The following is a 14,896-nucleotide window of genomic DNA, read 5'->3' as shown; positions in this document are numbered from 1 at the left end:
GACTCGACAAGTCATTGGAAGTCTCCATGCTGCCCCTATAGCCACCCAAAATTGTGAAAGTGTTTCTGGTGCAGGATTTTGTGCACGAACTGACCTTTCAATAGTGTCCTATAACTGTTTGACGGCATTTGTGTGGAATGATCTGGGTGGCCAAATCATTCGCTCGAATTGTCCAGAATGTTCTTCAAATCGGTCACGAACAATTGTGGCCCGGGGACGTAGCACATTGTCATCCATAAAAATTCAATCGTTGTTTGGGAACGTGAATGGCTGCAGATGGTCTCTGAGCAGCCATAAATAACCATTTCCAATCAATGATTGGTTTAATTGGCCCAGAGGACCCATGTAAACACATCCACCACCTTGCATAATGCCTTATTGACAACTTGGATCCACGGCTTTGTGGGGTCTGCACCACACTCAAACCCTACCGTCAGCTCTTTCCAAATGAAGCAGGGGCTCATTTGACCAGGCCACAGTTTACCAGTCATCTAGACTCCCAACAGAAATGATCCCGAGCCCAGAAGGTGGTGCAGGCAATGTCGTGCTGTTGGCAAAGACACTCACTTCATAGCCCATTAACAGAAAATTTTGCCTCACTGTTCTAATGTATACATTAATCATACATCCCACACTGATTTCTGCAGTGTTGCTTGTCTATTACCACTGTCAACTGTATACGTATGCCACTGCTCTCGGTTGTTAGGTGAAGGCTGGTGGCCCACTGCATTGTCTGTGGAGAGAGGTAATACTTGAAATTTGGTATTCTTCGCACACTCTTGATGCAGTGGACTGCAGAATATTGAATTTCCTAATGATTTCGAAATGGAGTGTTCCGTGTGTCTAGCCCAATTACCAATTCCACATTCAGAGTCTGTTAATTCCCATCGTGTCGCCGTAATCAGCTGAGTACAGATGACAGCTCCATCAATACACTGCCCTTATATGCCTTGTATACACGATACTGCTGCCCTCTGTATATGTGTGTTGCTGTCGCATGGCTTTTGTCATCTCAGCGTAGGTGTTGTAAATTAATGTAACAGTATTCATAGAAATGAGAGGATATCACCCAGACTGTGGGAAGTCCTTCCCATGGCAGGCAATCGAGCCGGTGATGAGCACACAGCAGATAAAGAGGATGAAACAATGGAAAATCCAGGATGGAATGTAACAATATTATGAGAAGGAAAGTTGCTACTCGCTATATAGCAGAAATTCTGAGTTACAGATAGGTCTGTCTGCGACTCATCGTCTCTGCTATATAATGAGTAGCAACTTCTCTTCTCATAGTATAGATAAAGAGAATGCTATGTGATCTTAGTTATCGTACAGTGGGCAGGAAAAAAGTTTTAAATGGTACTGTTTTTGCTTTGACTGTAACTGTTTTTATTGTGCTGCTGCAGTTTCAGCATATGCGCCATTGTCTAGCCTGTACAAAGATATAATATGACATGTTAAGGAAAACACGGTAGGAGAATGACAGTATGTATAACAAATTTGTGGTCTCTTAACCTTAACATATCTATAAGATTTGATGTCATATTATGGCCTAGAAATTTTCAACCTATTTCTATGCTGTAATATGAAATCAAATCATGTAAGTGTGTGAATGTTAACAGACTGCAAATTTATACATAATGTTGTTCAACAGTTTCATTTTTCTCAGCATGTTGTCTAATTTCTCTCACACTGTATTAGCCTCGGTCTTCTCGTGGTCTCTCGATGATGATTGTCATCCAGCTGTTAATGGATCTGATGAACTTGTGTCAAATAATGTACACCACACGGCAGTAATTGATTTTCAATCTCTCGGTATTTATACAGTTTGAACCAGAACTCCCCTGACAAACTTTCACAGTTGGTAGTACGGACCAAAACATGGGATATAAAATGCACACCTCTGTGAGCACTTGTTCAGTGCCAGAGATGTGTTTCACAGTAGTGAATATGGCTCTTAAGGCTCATATGCATGATAGAACCCATATTTATATTGGACTTCCTCCCACTCCCCCCCCCCCCCCTCGACACACACACACACACACACACACACACACACACACAAATATTACCACATCTTAAAACAAAATAGAAAAGTAAAGAGCTTTCAATGGAAGAGATGTATTTCGCAGTACTGAAAATGAACAAGTCCTCATAGCTCTTGAAGCATGCATTTTAGAGCCAATGTTTGCTAGGCTTTTTTCTTGTTTTGGTCCATAGTACCACATCTGAAAGTTTGTCAGTTGAGATCTGGCTCATGCTGTGTATATTCAATGGTACCTGCATGGCGGTCATCTTGTCACAAACAGGAGTCTCAATACTTGAACCGAGCTGGCAAGTTACATTAATAAGTACTGTATCACAAAGTCTAACACTTGAATTTATACAATGCAGATGTGACTGCAGATATAGGTACCTAATTACAGACTGCCTACATGATATTGATGTAATGGCTGCTGAACATGTACTGACTTACAAAATAGTGACTCCCTGCTGTTGACGTAACAAATGCTACGAGTACCATATTTACTCGAATCTAAGCCGCACTGTTTTTCTGGTTTTTGTAATCCAAAAAACCGCCTGCGGCTTAGAATCGAGTGCCGAGTAAATGGAAGTTCTGAAAAATGTTGGTAGGTGCCGTCACAACTAACTTCTGCCTTCGAATATACACTCCTGGAAATGGAAAAAAGAACACATTGACACCGGTGTGTCAGACCCACCATACTTGCTACGGACACTGCGAGAGGGCTGTACAAGCAATGATCACACGCACGGCACAGCGGACACACCAGGAACCGCGGTGTTGGCCGTCGAATGGCGCTAGCTGCGCAGCATTTGTGCACCGCCGCCGTCAGTGTCAGCCAGTTTGCCGTGGCATACGGAGCTCCATCGCAGTCTTTAACACTGGTAGCATGCCGCAACAGCGTGGACGTGAACCGTATGTACAGTTGACGGACTTTGAGCGAGGGCGTATAGTGGGCATGTGGGAGGCCGGGTGGACGTACCGCCGAATTGCTCAACACGTGGGGCGTGAGGTCTCCACAGTACATCGATGTTGCCGCCAGTGGTCGGCGGAAGGTGCACGTGCCCGTCGACCTGGGACCGGACCGCAGCGACGCACGGATGCACGCCAAGACCGTAGGATCCAACGCAGTGCCGTAGGGGACCGCACCGCCACTTCCCAGCAAATTAGGGACACTGTTGCTCCTGGGGTATCGGCGAGGACCATTCGCAACCGTCTCCATGAAGCTGGGCTACGGTCCCGCACACCGTTAGGCCGTCTTCCGCTCACGCCCCAACATCGTGCAGCCCGCCTCCAGTGGTGTCGCGACAGGCGTGAATGGAGGGACGAATGGAGACGTGTCGTCTTCAGCGATGAGAGTCGCTTCTGCCTTGGTGCCAATGATGGTCGTATGCGTGTTTGGCGCCGTGCAGGTGAGCGCCACAATCAGGACTGCATACGACCGAGGCACACAGGGCCAACACCCGGCATCATGGTGTGGGGAGCGATCTCCTACACTGGCCGTACACCACTGGTGATCGTCGAGGGGACACTGAATAGTGCACGGTACATCCAAACCGTCATCGAACCCATCGTTCTACCGTTCCTAGACCGGCAAGGGAACTTGCTGTTCCAACAGGACAATGCACGTCCGCATGTATCCCGTGCCACCCAACGTGCTCTAGAAGGTGTAAGTCAACTACCCTGGCCAGCAAGATCTCCGGATCTGTCCCCCATTGAGCATGTTTGGGACTGGATGAAGCGTCGTCTCACGCGGTCTGCACGTCCAGCACGAACGCTGGTCCAACTGAGGTGCCAGGTGGAAATGGCATGGCAAGCCGTTCCACAGGACTACATCCAGCATCTCTACGATTGTCTCCATGGGAGAATAGCAGCCTGCATTGCTGCGAAAGGTGGATATACACTGTACTAGTGCCGACATTGTGCATGCTCTGTTGCCTGTGTCTATGTGCCTGTGGTTCTGTCAGTGTGATCATGTGATGTATCTGACCCCAGGAATGTGTCAATAAAGTTTCCCCTTCCTGGGACAATGAATTCACGGTGTTCTTATTTCAATTTCCAGGAACGTATGTAGCGCTACACAGGCATGCTTTTCTGGCAAAAAGATAAATACTGGCGCCAAAACCTCTGCTTCGGTAAATAAATTAAAAGAAAAGGTAGAAGAATGTAAACATTATGCCATGTATTCTTTCGTGTTTGGTGCTGTCTCATTTAAATCCTGTCTGCCTAATAAACTACGAAACTAGAGTGAGACAACAGCAAACACGGAAGAATATACGTATCGTGTCATGTTTATATTTGTATTATTCTTATGATGTATAGTGATACAGTCAGAAATGAAGCACGGCAACTGACTAGATTTTTAGATCTGAGATGACTCTAATTTCTGTGCAGAATGTAATGTACTAAATATTTTCAAACGGAGAAAAATTTTCTCTAAACTCTCGTTCAGAACATCTTCTATCATATGCAATCTATTATTTGGTTCTTGTTGATCATTATCAAAGAAAGCAGCAGTGTAATTAACAACAACTAGCAGTCTCTTGCTATTGTTTTGCTTATGAGACAATTCCTCTTCTTCTTCTTTTTTTTTTTTTTTTTTTTTTTTTTTTTTTTTTTTTTTTTTTTTTTTTTTTTTTAATTGTAAGCGGCAGTAGCGCACACAAAAGCAAGCCGTGCCGCGAGTGGCGACAGGCCGTAAACACTCATTATCAGAATGCAATAAACAATGCATGACACAGTGCAGTAATGGATTTTCAGCTTTGAGTGATGTAAACACCTATAACAAAGAGAACCGGCACTTACCAGATCAAAGCAAAATAAGCATTCGATTCAAACCAGACGAAGCACGTGAAAAAGGAAGGGTACCCGTATAAATACGTATGGAGTGCCTGACACACAGCAATGGCTACTTCGTAAAGCTTAAATGTTAAGCTTAGAACTCAAACCGAACTACTGTAGCTGTATCTTCATCTATTCGACCTAAATTGTCTCTCATGTTACAATGGACGAACTTTGTTTCAATTTGGAGATGCGGTCTAAAACTTCTCTCCCCCCTTGAATTTAGAGTCTCAAATTTCAGGTGCAGCTTAGATTCGGGAAAATTTTTTTTCCTTGCTTTCGAGTCTCATTTCTCAGGTGCGGCTTAGATTCGAGCACGTCTTAGATTCGAATAAATACAGTAACTAATAACTGACTCTCACGGATATTTACAATTTGATTGGCAGGCATCAGTTGACTCTGGGGTTGTTGCCACACCTGTTTATAATTGGGTTTAATATGAAAATTCACAATTTGTTAGAATAAAGAGCTATTACATGAGATGCCCTGCTAAACCCGCAGGACAGGACAGGTAGTTTAAATTGTGGAAAGGGGCCAAAATAAGGGGCTGTCAGTTACACTTGAACATACAACTTTATTATTTGATCAAACATTACAAGAGCCCAAAAAAAAATTTTTCTTTTAACACACAGCTTTGATCTTTGGGACTTAATTACTGGCTGAAAGCCACTTTAATTTAAAAACGGCTGAAGGCCAATAACTTAAAACACAAGCATAATCAGAAATTTAAAAGGCAAGCCTTATCTTACAACAGTTGTTTATTTAGGCTGAAGGCCCAACACTTAAAATTCAACAACATTAAAACCTTTAAAATGCCAAAGGTCTTACGTGAAACAGTTCTTTAAATTAGGCTGAAGGCCTAAAGAATGTTATTCCATAAGGGCAAAACAACCTTAATTAAAAACAAAAAATTGGCTAGAAGCCATACAAGTACCAACAACAAGAACAAATAAAAAAAAGGCAGAACACCCAAGGGCGCTAAGATGTTCGAGGGTTGGCCTGGAATTCAAACACAAACGCTCGCTTAGGTGAGAAACGCAGTCAACCCGACCATTGTCGATCTGATGACAACCCAACTGACAGGCAGTCAGCAGACCCACCGACAAGATAACCTCCGCTTCACCCGACCAGCACACAACAGGGAGTTCAATGGAACAACGTAGAAGGTATTGGCGCCCACTACCAATTATACATTGAGCTGTCAAACTGCACACCATGCTGGACAGCTGTATCACAATGAGGTAAATACACTGCCTGAATTTACGTCAACGGCCAGGGAAGGTAACTGGAACATTAACGGCCAAAAGGCAGAAGATTTCGCTGGTGCACTTCAGTTCAATTAACCGAGTACAGTTAAAGTCCATGGAGGGTGGCTAAAATTTGCCAACTTGGAAACGCACATTGTTGCTAGTGGGAATATCCCGACAGCTGAAAACGAACTCCAAACGACACAATGTGAACAGTCGTGACTTGCTGGTAGAGTAAGTCAAAACTCGACTTTTGTGTCCAGGATCAGTGAGCCACGAACCTCGTAGCAATGGAACAGCATTACACACTCCAACACTGCACGGATGTCGCCAGTGGGCCCGGCCAAACTACGCTTCGCGGAGATTTCCTCGCTGCTCCACACCGACCGACCACCTGCCCAGGCCTTGAAACGGTGAAAGGACCAAGTATAGATCTGCTGATGAGACAACCAACTGAACGACCAACCAACGGTTGTCCCGCTCCAATCTACCTCCGTCGGACAGTTCATGTGTGTCGCCAGCGGTTAGCGAGCACTGGCTGTCAGTGCCTCACCGGCGCTCCGCCCCCCCGACTTCACTGCTGCTGCATCCCGACTGCACTGCTGGTCCATCCCGAACTCATTGCCAGACACACGACGACCCAGAAATACTATCGGTCGCTCCGGTGATGGTACAACAGTGCACTTATCGATACGTGCTGCTGCTGCTGCCGCCGCTCACGGGCAAGTAAGGCAGGAAGTTAGTGACACCAGTAAATGGAATAAGAAAACGAGGCAGCGGTACCGTAATAGAAGATGACAAACAGTAAATGGCATAAACACAAGCCGTGGATGGCTCATACATTATGAATATTTACATAAAAAATCAGGAAAATAAAAAAAAGAGGCAAAAGACACAATAAGCAGTGATACAAATTTGTTTAATGGACATTGATATAACCAGGAAATTGATATAACTGGTCTAACGTTCTCCGGACAACATCAAGAGAGAGTGTGGTGCTGGGGTGCAAGACTTGCTTGTCTCTCAATCCAGTTAATTTGCCCGTTATGTGTAGCAGATCCTCTTCTCTGGTTAATTCGCTGCATCAGTCTCCCGACAGCTTCTTGTCTAAAGATATGTTGCTGGTTTAGGGAATTTACTAACTACTCTTCTATTCTTGAAATAATTTGTGTACTCTTAGAATACTTTTCAATTCAATCACAATATATTTTCAATGTTTGTAAACAATAACTTTGGCAAGCTAACTCATTCTTCGAACATTAGAATCATTTACACTTCTTCAAAATAGCTTACATGTGTCTCGCTTCGATCATAACGTGAGACATGAAAAGTTTAAAAGTCTGTATTGTCATTCAAGTCCAACACATGAGTGTCCTTAGGAAACTACTTTCAACTGTGCACTACTCTTTTTACAATCATCACAGACATTAAAGAATACAGAATACTACATAAACGTTTCTTGTTCTTCTTTGCCCAAACACGAAACTCTGTGGACCGTACAGCAAGTACTTGTCTGCAGCCGTTCGGCCCCCGTGTCCATCTTTTTCCTCGTGGCCGTTCTTTTTTGACCTGCACTTACAAATTAATTATGCGCAGTCGGCTGATTCGTTTCTCCTACTCGTATCTAAAATATCGGGTGTTCGAAACGTTGGAAGGCCAAGTGATTCTAGAATTACCTCCGAAATTCTCGAAGCACTACACCGTGGTCTCCCATAGCACACCAAAATGTTGTGGGAAAGTGAAATTATGTAATTTGAATAATCAACAAACTGACAAATTCTTTTAATGAATGTAGGCATTTTTGGGAGCAGAAAAAGCAGTGCTACAAAACTATGGTACTGAATTTTGGGAATAATCTATATTTAAGACTGGAACTTACCAGAACTTGTAAATTTTTGAGACAAATAACTTTTGACATGCAAAATTTTTGGAAAAAATAAAACATTTGCAGTAAGGAGGTGAGTGAGGGCTTTTAAATGAGCTGTGCCAATTTAGAAATAAACAACTGCTTGCCCTTTTTCCAAATGAACCTATTATATATATTATCAGTAATTGAAAAATTATGCCATGAATAACAATATTTTGGTAATCTTAACAAATAATGAAAACCACATCAGTCATTCTGTTAAACATTTATTGTGATGATGCAGAGTGGGCTGAAAATTCAGAAGACAAAAAGCTGCCAATGATTTAATTTTTTTTTTAATCTCAATGAGCAGTGATATCCTGACATATTAAGAAACAGCTGTCAGTGGTGTTATCCACAACTGAAGCAGAGTATATGGCCCTGAACTTAGCATGTCATGAGGGTCTGTTGCTTCAAAGATTAGACAGTGAAATATCTCCAAACTTCAAGAAGGATCTCATCAATCTACTGTGTGACAACAAGGCTGCAATTGTCTTGTTGAAGAGTAGTGGCTGAAAAATGAGACATCACTTTATGAGAGAAACATTTGAGTCAGACCAAGTGGCTGTACAACATGTATCTTAAGACAAAACCTTTGGCAAAGCCTTTACACTACAAATATGGGGGAATGGTGGATAGCATGAGCCACTTAAGCCAACATTGGTATAAAACGTTTGTTGTTGTTTTTTAAATGTGGTATAACTGTATAAAATCTTGATTTGAACATTTGTTTTGGTGAAAATAGGGGAAATAAGATTTCTAATTGAAGTGGCACAAAACAAGAAAAGATTTTCAGAGACTTAAAATTTGAGATGTTGAAGGATGTGTCAGGTAGTATCGGCTGTACAACAATATCTAGGTTTTTAAATAAGAAAGTTGTTTCTGTGGTTCAAAAACAGAGTAATCTGTTTATATATCAAAAGTACAAATAATAAAAACAAATAAAAAAGAAAGTTGACTAAAAAAACCTTTCAACTTGTGGTCAATTGAACCTGATGTGCTGCATTAAACTTGTGCACTGAGGTTTACTGTAAGACAGTTCTGGATGCTTCTGCATGAAGTTTTGATAGGAATCTGTACCTGCCAGTCTGTTTTCTGTGTTAAATCTGTGAGTCAGTTTTAAATTTTCTGTCAAATCCAAAGCCAGTTTTTTAAAAACAATCTTAAATAGCAGCATTAACCTGTAAAATAAATCTCTCATGTGTGCTACAAACATTGCTTCATAATTTTCTTCAAACTTAAGTTTGTAAACTCCAGCTAGATGTCCAGTGATTTCATACAGCTGATTTTAATCTCCTTTACAGTGTAATTCTAGGAACATCAAAATGACCGGCAGCAGTCATTTCTGTTATTTCATCATCTGAAACACTTGAAACCGCTCACTTGATTGCTGTTTTGTATCATTCCCCTTGACTCTCACCAACAGGCTTCTTCTTGAGTCTCGGCATTGTGCTTTAAAAACAGAAACAAAACAAGATTTATGTACATGGCCCGTACTATGTAAATGATGTTGCACATTAAATATGGCAGAAAAAGAAACCAGTTAGAGCAAGTGGGATTTAGTTATTATCATGCAATCCACATTAGACTAATTAACTATTAAAACTAATGTGATAATACACTAAAATCTTGCTGTCTGGTGGCCAGCAATTTAGTCTCTCAGTAATCTGGCCCACATCAGGTACCTAGTTATTCAAGCAGAAATGATGATGCACAGAATGACTGATCATGTTCAAGAACGTTAAACAGTGCTATACATATTGGAAATTGTGGCTCCCTTTGCAGTTTACTGCCATGTTTTCTACAAGGAAACATGATATGGTAGGCCTTAAGCAGGAACACGAAATGTCAGATAACAGTGTCAGATGAGCAACTGTTTTTAACATCTAAAAGAAACGAAATATTTGACAGTACTCAACGCAAATGGAGAGCGAGTTGGGAAAACGCTAGGTTATGTGAAAGAGAATGAGAAACTCATTGAAGTTGTCTAAAGTATGAAGAAGTTGTTGCCGAATGAGGAAAACAGTGGGATAGACCAAACTTAACAGATGAAGAAATACTTAAAAGCATGCAGAAAAAGTAATGATGAAAGTGATGAAGAAGACAGCGTAGGAGGAGAGAGCACAAAAATTTCTCATACAGCTGGTGCTGTAGCTGTAGACTTTTCCTGGTGTACATTACGCAACATGCAGCTCTGCACCCATAAAGCATGCCACCATCATGTGTCATCGTCGAGACCATTGAAAATTTGTGGCACATTTCATAGTGAGTTGTGTTACAGCATATGTACATACTGAAGGATTAGGTTTTCTATGAAAATGAATGTGTCTTTGGATTGAATAAAGCATAGTCCCTAAGTGTTTAAAGTAAATTTCAGACCCTCACAACAATCCGGCGCATCCGCTAAATCGGTAACCATCTGTGCCAGGAATGACCGGATAGGTGACAGTCTAGTGTATTACTTCTTACCTTTAAAGTAAAAACCGATGCTGAAAATCACACCATTCACAAGCTTTAATGCTCAAAACAAAATTTGCTTACGTCAAGAACTCAACAGCTCAGTCAATTTCTAGCCAGTGGCGGAGTGATGTCTCCACTTTCTTCCAAGCACTGCACGCGTTGGCTGACTAGCGACAAACCCAATGAATACCAACTGCTCTGTATTGCCTGTCATTCCCCTACTCTTTGTGGTTTTGTAGGTATGATTCTAGTGGAGATGTGAGCTTTTTGTTCTGAGGCCTCATTTGTTAAAGAATATTTAGTGTCCCTCTGACATAATTACAGACCTCTTTGTTTTTACTCTGTTTGATGTCTAGCACCAGAAGCTTATGCTACAGTTTCTTCATCTTAATGTGTGTTCAATACCACCTGCAAATTACTCAGCAAACTATGAATGTATATCAACATTGTTCAAAAGAATGTTCTTAGTGCTGTGTAATTACTATCTGAAAAAACATTTCAGTAACTGTAACATGTTCAGTAACTGTACATGTACTGTGGGGAGGCTTGCGTGCCTCAGCGATACAGATAGCCTTACCGTAGGTGCAACCACAACGGAGGGGTATCTGTTGAGAGGCCAGACAATCGTGTGGTTCCTGAAGAGGGGCAGCAGCCTTTTCAGTAGTTGCAGGGGCAACAGTCTGGATGATTGACTGATCTGGCCTTGTAACATTAACCAAAACAGCCTTGCTGTGCTGGTACTGCGAATGGCTGAAAGCAAGGGGAAACTATGGCCGTAATTTTTCCCGAGGGCATGCAGCATTACTGTATGGATAAATGATGATGGCATCCTCTTGGGTAAAACGTTCCGGAGGTAAAATAGTCCCCCATTCGGATCTCCGGGCGGGGACTACTCGAGAGGATGTCGTTATCAGGAGAAAGAAAACTGGCGTTCTACAGATCGGAGCGGGGAATGTCAGATCCCTTAATCGGGCAGGTAGGTTAGAAAATTTAAAAAGGGAAATGGATAGGTTAAAGTTAGATATAGTGGGAATTAGTGAAGTTCAGTGGCAGGATGAACAAGACTTCTGGTCAGGTGACTACAGGGTTATAAACACAAAATCAAATAGGGGTAATGCAGGAGTAGGTTTAATAATGAATAGGGAAATAGGAATGTGGGTAAGCTACTACAAACAGCATAGTGAACGCAATATTGTGGCCAAGGTAGATACGAAGCCCATGCCTACCACAGTAGTACAAGTTTATATGCCTACTAGCTCTGCAGATGACGAAGAAATTGAATAAATGTATGATGAAATAAAATAAATTATTCAGATAATGAAGGGAAACGAAAATTTAATAGTTTTGGGTGACTGGAATTCATCAGTAGGAAAAGGAAGAGAAGGAAATGTAGTAGGTGAATATGGATTGGGGGTAAGAAACGAAAGAGGAAGCCGTGTGGTAGAATTTTGCACAGAGCACAACCTAATCATAGCTAACATTTGGTTCAAGAATCATAAAAGAAGATTGTATACATGGAAGAAGCCTGGAGATACTGACAGGTTTCAGATAGATTATATAATGGTAAGACAGAGATTTAGGAACCAGATCTTAAATTGTAAGACATTACCAGGGGCAGATGTGGACTCTGACCACAATCTATTGGTTATGAACTGTAGATTAGAATTGAAGAAACTGCAAAAAGGTGGGAATTTAAGGAGATGGGACCTGGATGAACTGAAAGAACCAGAGGTTGTACAGAGTTTCAGGGAGAGCATAAGGGAACAACTGACAGGAATGGGGGAAAGAAATACACTAGAAGAAGAATGGGTAGCTCTGAGGGATGAAGGAGTGAAGGCAGCAGAGAATCAAATAGGTAAAAAGACGAGGGCTAGTAGAAATCCTTGGGTAACAGAAGAAATATTGAATTTAATTGATGAAAAGAGAAAATATAAAAATGCAGTAAATGAAGCAGGCAAGAAGGAATACAAACGTCTCAAAAATGAGATCGACAGGAAGTGCAAAATGGCTAAGCAGGGATGGCTAGAGGGCAAATGTAAGGATGTAGAGGCTTATCTCACTAGGGGTAAGATAGATACTGCCTACAGGAAAAGAGACCTTTGGAGATAAGAGAATCACTTGTATGAACATCAAGAGCTCAGGTGGAAACCCAGTTCTAAGCAAAGGAGGGAAAGCAGAAAGGTGGAAGGAGTACATAGAGGGTCTATACAAGGGCGATGTTCTTGAGGACGATATTATGGAAATGGAAGAGGATGTAGATGAAGATGAAATGGGAGATATGATACTGCGTGAAGAGTTTGACAGAGCACTGAAAGATCTGAGTCGAAACAAGGCCCTGGGAGTAGACTACATTCCATTGGAACTACTGACGGCCTTGAGAGAGCCAGACCTGATAAAACTCTACCATCTGGTGAGCAAGATGTATGAGACAGGCGGAATACCCTCAGACTTCAAGAAGAATATAATAATTCCAATCCCAAAGAAAGCAGGTGTTGACAGATGTGAAAATTACTGAACTATCAGTTTAATATGTCACTGCTGCAAAATACTAACGCGAATTCTTTACAGACGAATGGAAAAACTGGTAGAAGCTGACCTCGGGGAAGATCAGTTTGGATCCCGTAGAAACATGGGAACACGTGAGGCAATACTGACCCTACGACTTATCTTATAAGCTAGATTAAGGGAAGGCAAACCTACGTTCCTAGCATTTGTAGACTTAGAAAAAGCTTTTGACAATGTTGACTGGAATACTCTCTTTCAAATTCTGAAGGTGGCAGTGGTAAAATACAAGGAGCGAAAAGCTATTTAAAATTTGTACAGAAACCAGATGGCAGTTATAAGAGTCGAGGGACATGAAAGGGAAGCAGTGGTTGGGAAGGGAGTGAGACAGGGTTGTAGCCTCTTCCCGATGTTATTCAATCTGTATATTGAGCAAGCAGTGAAGGAAACGAAAGAAAAATTTGGAGTAGGTATTAAAATCCATGGAGAAGAAATAAGAACTTTGAGGTTTGCCGATGACATTGTAATTCTGTCAGAGACAACAAAGGACTTGGAAGAGCAGTTGAACGGAATGGAAAGTGTCTTGAAAGGAGGATATAAGATGAACATCAACAAAAGCAAAACAAGGATAATGGAACGTAGTCGAATTAAGTCGGGTGATGCTGAGGGAGTTAGATTAGGAAATGAGACAATTAAAGTAGTAAAGGAGTTTTGCTATTTGGGGAGCAAAATAACTGATGATGGTCGAAGTAGAGAGGATATAAAATGTAGACTGGCAATGGCAAGGAAAGCATTTCTAAAGAAGAGAAATTTGTTAACAACGAGTATAAGTTTAAGTGTCAGAAAGTCGTTTCTGAAAGTATTTGTATGGAGTGTAGCCATGTATGGAAGTGAAACATGGACGATAAATAGTTTAGACAAGAAGAGAATAGAAGCTTTTGAAATATGGTGCTACAGAAGAATGCTGAAGATTAAATGTGTAGATCACATAACTAATGAGGAAGTATTGATTAGGATTGGGGAGAAGAGAAGTTTGTGGCACAACTTGACTAGAAGAAGGGATCGGTTGGTAGGACATGTTCTGAGACATCAATGGATCACCAGTTTAGTATTGGAGGGCAGCCTGGAGGGAGACCAAGAGATGAATACACTAAGCAGATTCAGAAGGATGTAGGTTGCAGTAGGCACTGGGAGATGAAGGAGGTTGCACAGGATAGAGTAGCATTGAGAGCTGCATCAAACCAGTCTCAGGACTGAAGACCATAACAACAACAACACATGTCAATGTACATATGTTTACCACATTGGACAGTTGTTGCCATAATATGTCTAGTAAAAGACCCATAAATGTTGGAAGAGGAATTCAGTCTCAGGGTTGACATATTTAAGCTGACCCAATAAGCATCTGGCTGACAAAAGCACCACATCACATCAAGACTACTTGTGCAATGTCTGCCCAATTTTGTGGAGAGAGTACTAATAGTCCTAAAAGTTATTTCACTGATATAAAGGTTGTTTGGTGATTTGAAAGGAATCAAAAATGCACGTTCTGTGATGTAACTAGTTATTCCACCTTTCTCACAATCAGATGGAAGAAGTTTGCGTAAAAATATTCTTTAGGTAGTTAGCAGGTAGAGAATATCCACTGTGCGCACTTCAATTTCTGTTTGTGCGGAGGCTATGAGAGAAGCGTGAGCACAGGACATTGGCAAGGTGTGATGCTGTCAAGAGTCTCTCTGGAGGTGGGAGTGTTTTGGGAAGCGAAGAGAAAGCAGCTCTGCTTAAAATGTAAACACCCAAAAACCAGTTGACAGAAGCTGTGGAAAAATGTCGCTATATTATGCACTGTTCTGAGATTCACTTCAGAACTTAGTTACAACCCATAACTAGGGACAGTATTAAAAAACCCACTGCGCAAGC

The sequence above is a fragment of the Schistocerca americana genome, chromosome 10, assembly GCF_021461395.2.
Source record: "Schistocerca americana isolate TAMUIC-IGC-003095 chromosome 10, iqSchAmer2.1, whole genome shotgun sequence".
Classification (NCBI taxonomy): Eukaryota; Metazoa; Arthropoda; class Insecta; order Orthoptera; family Acrididae; genus Schistocerca; species Schistocerca americana.
The sequence above is the reverse complement of the archived record's forward strand: the minus strand, read 5'-3'. Positions refer to the sequence as shown.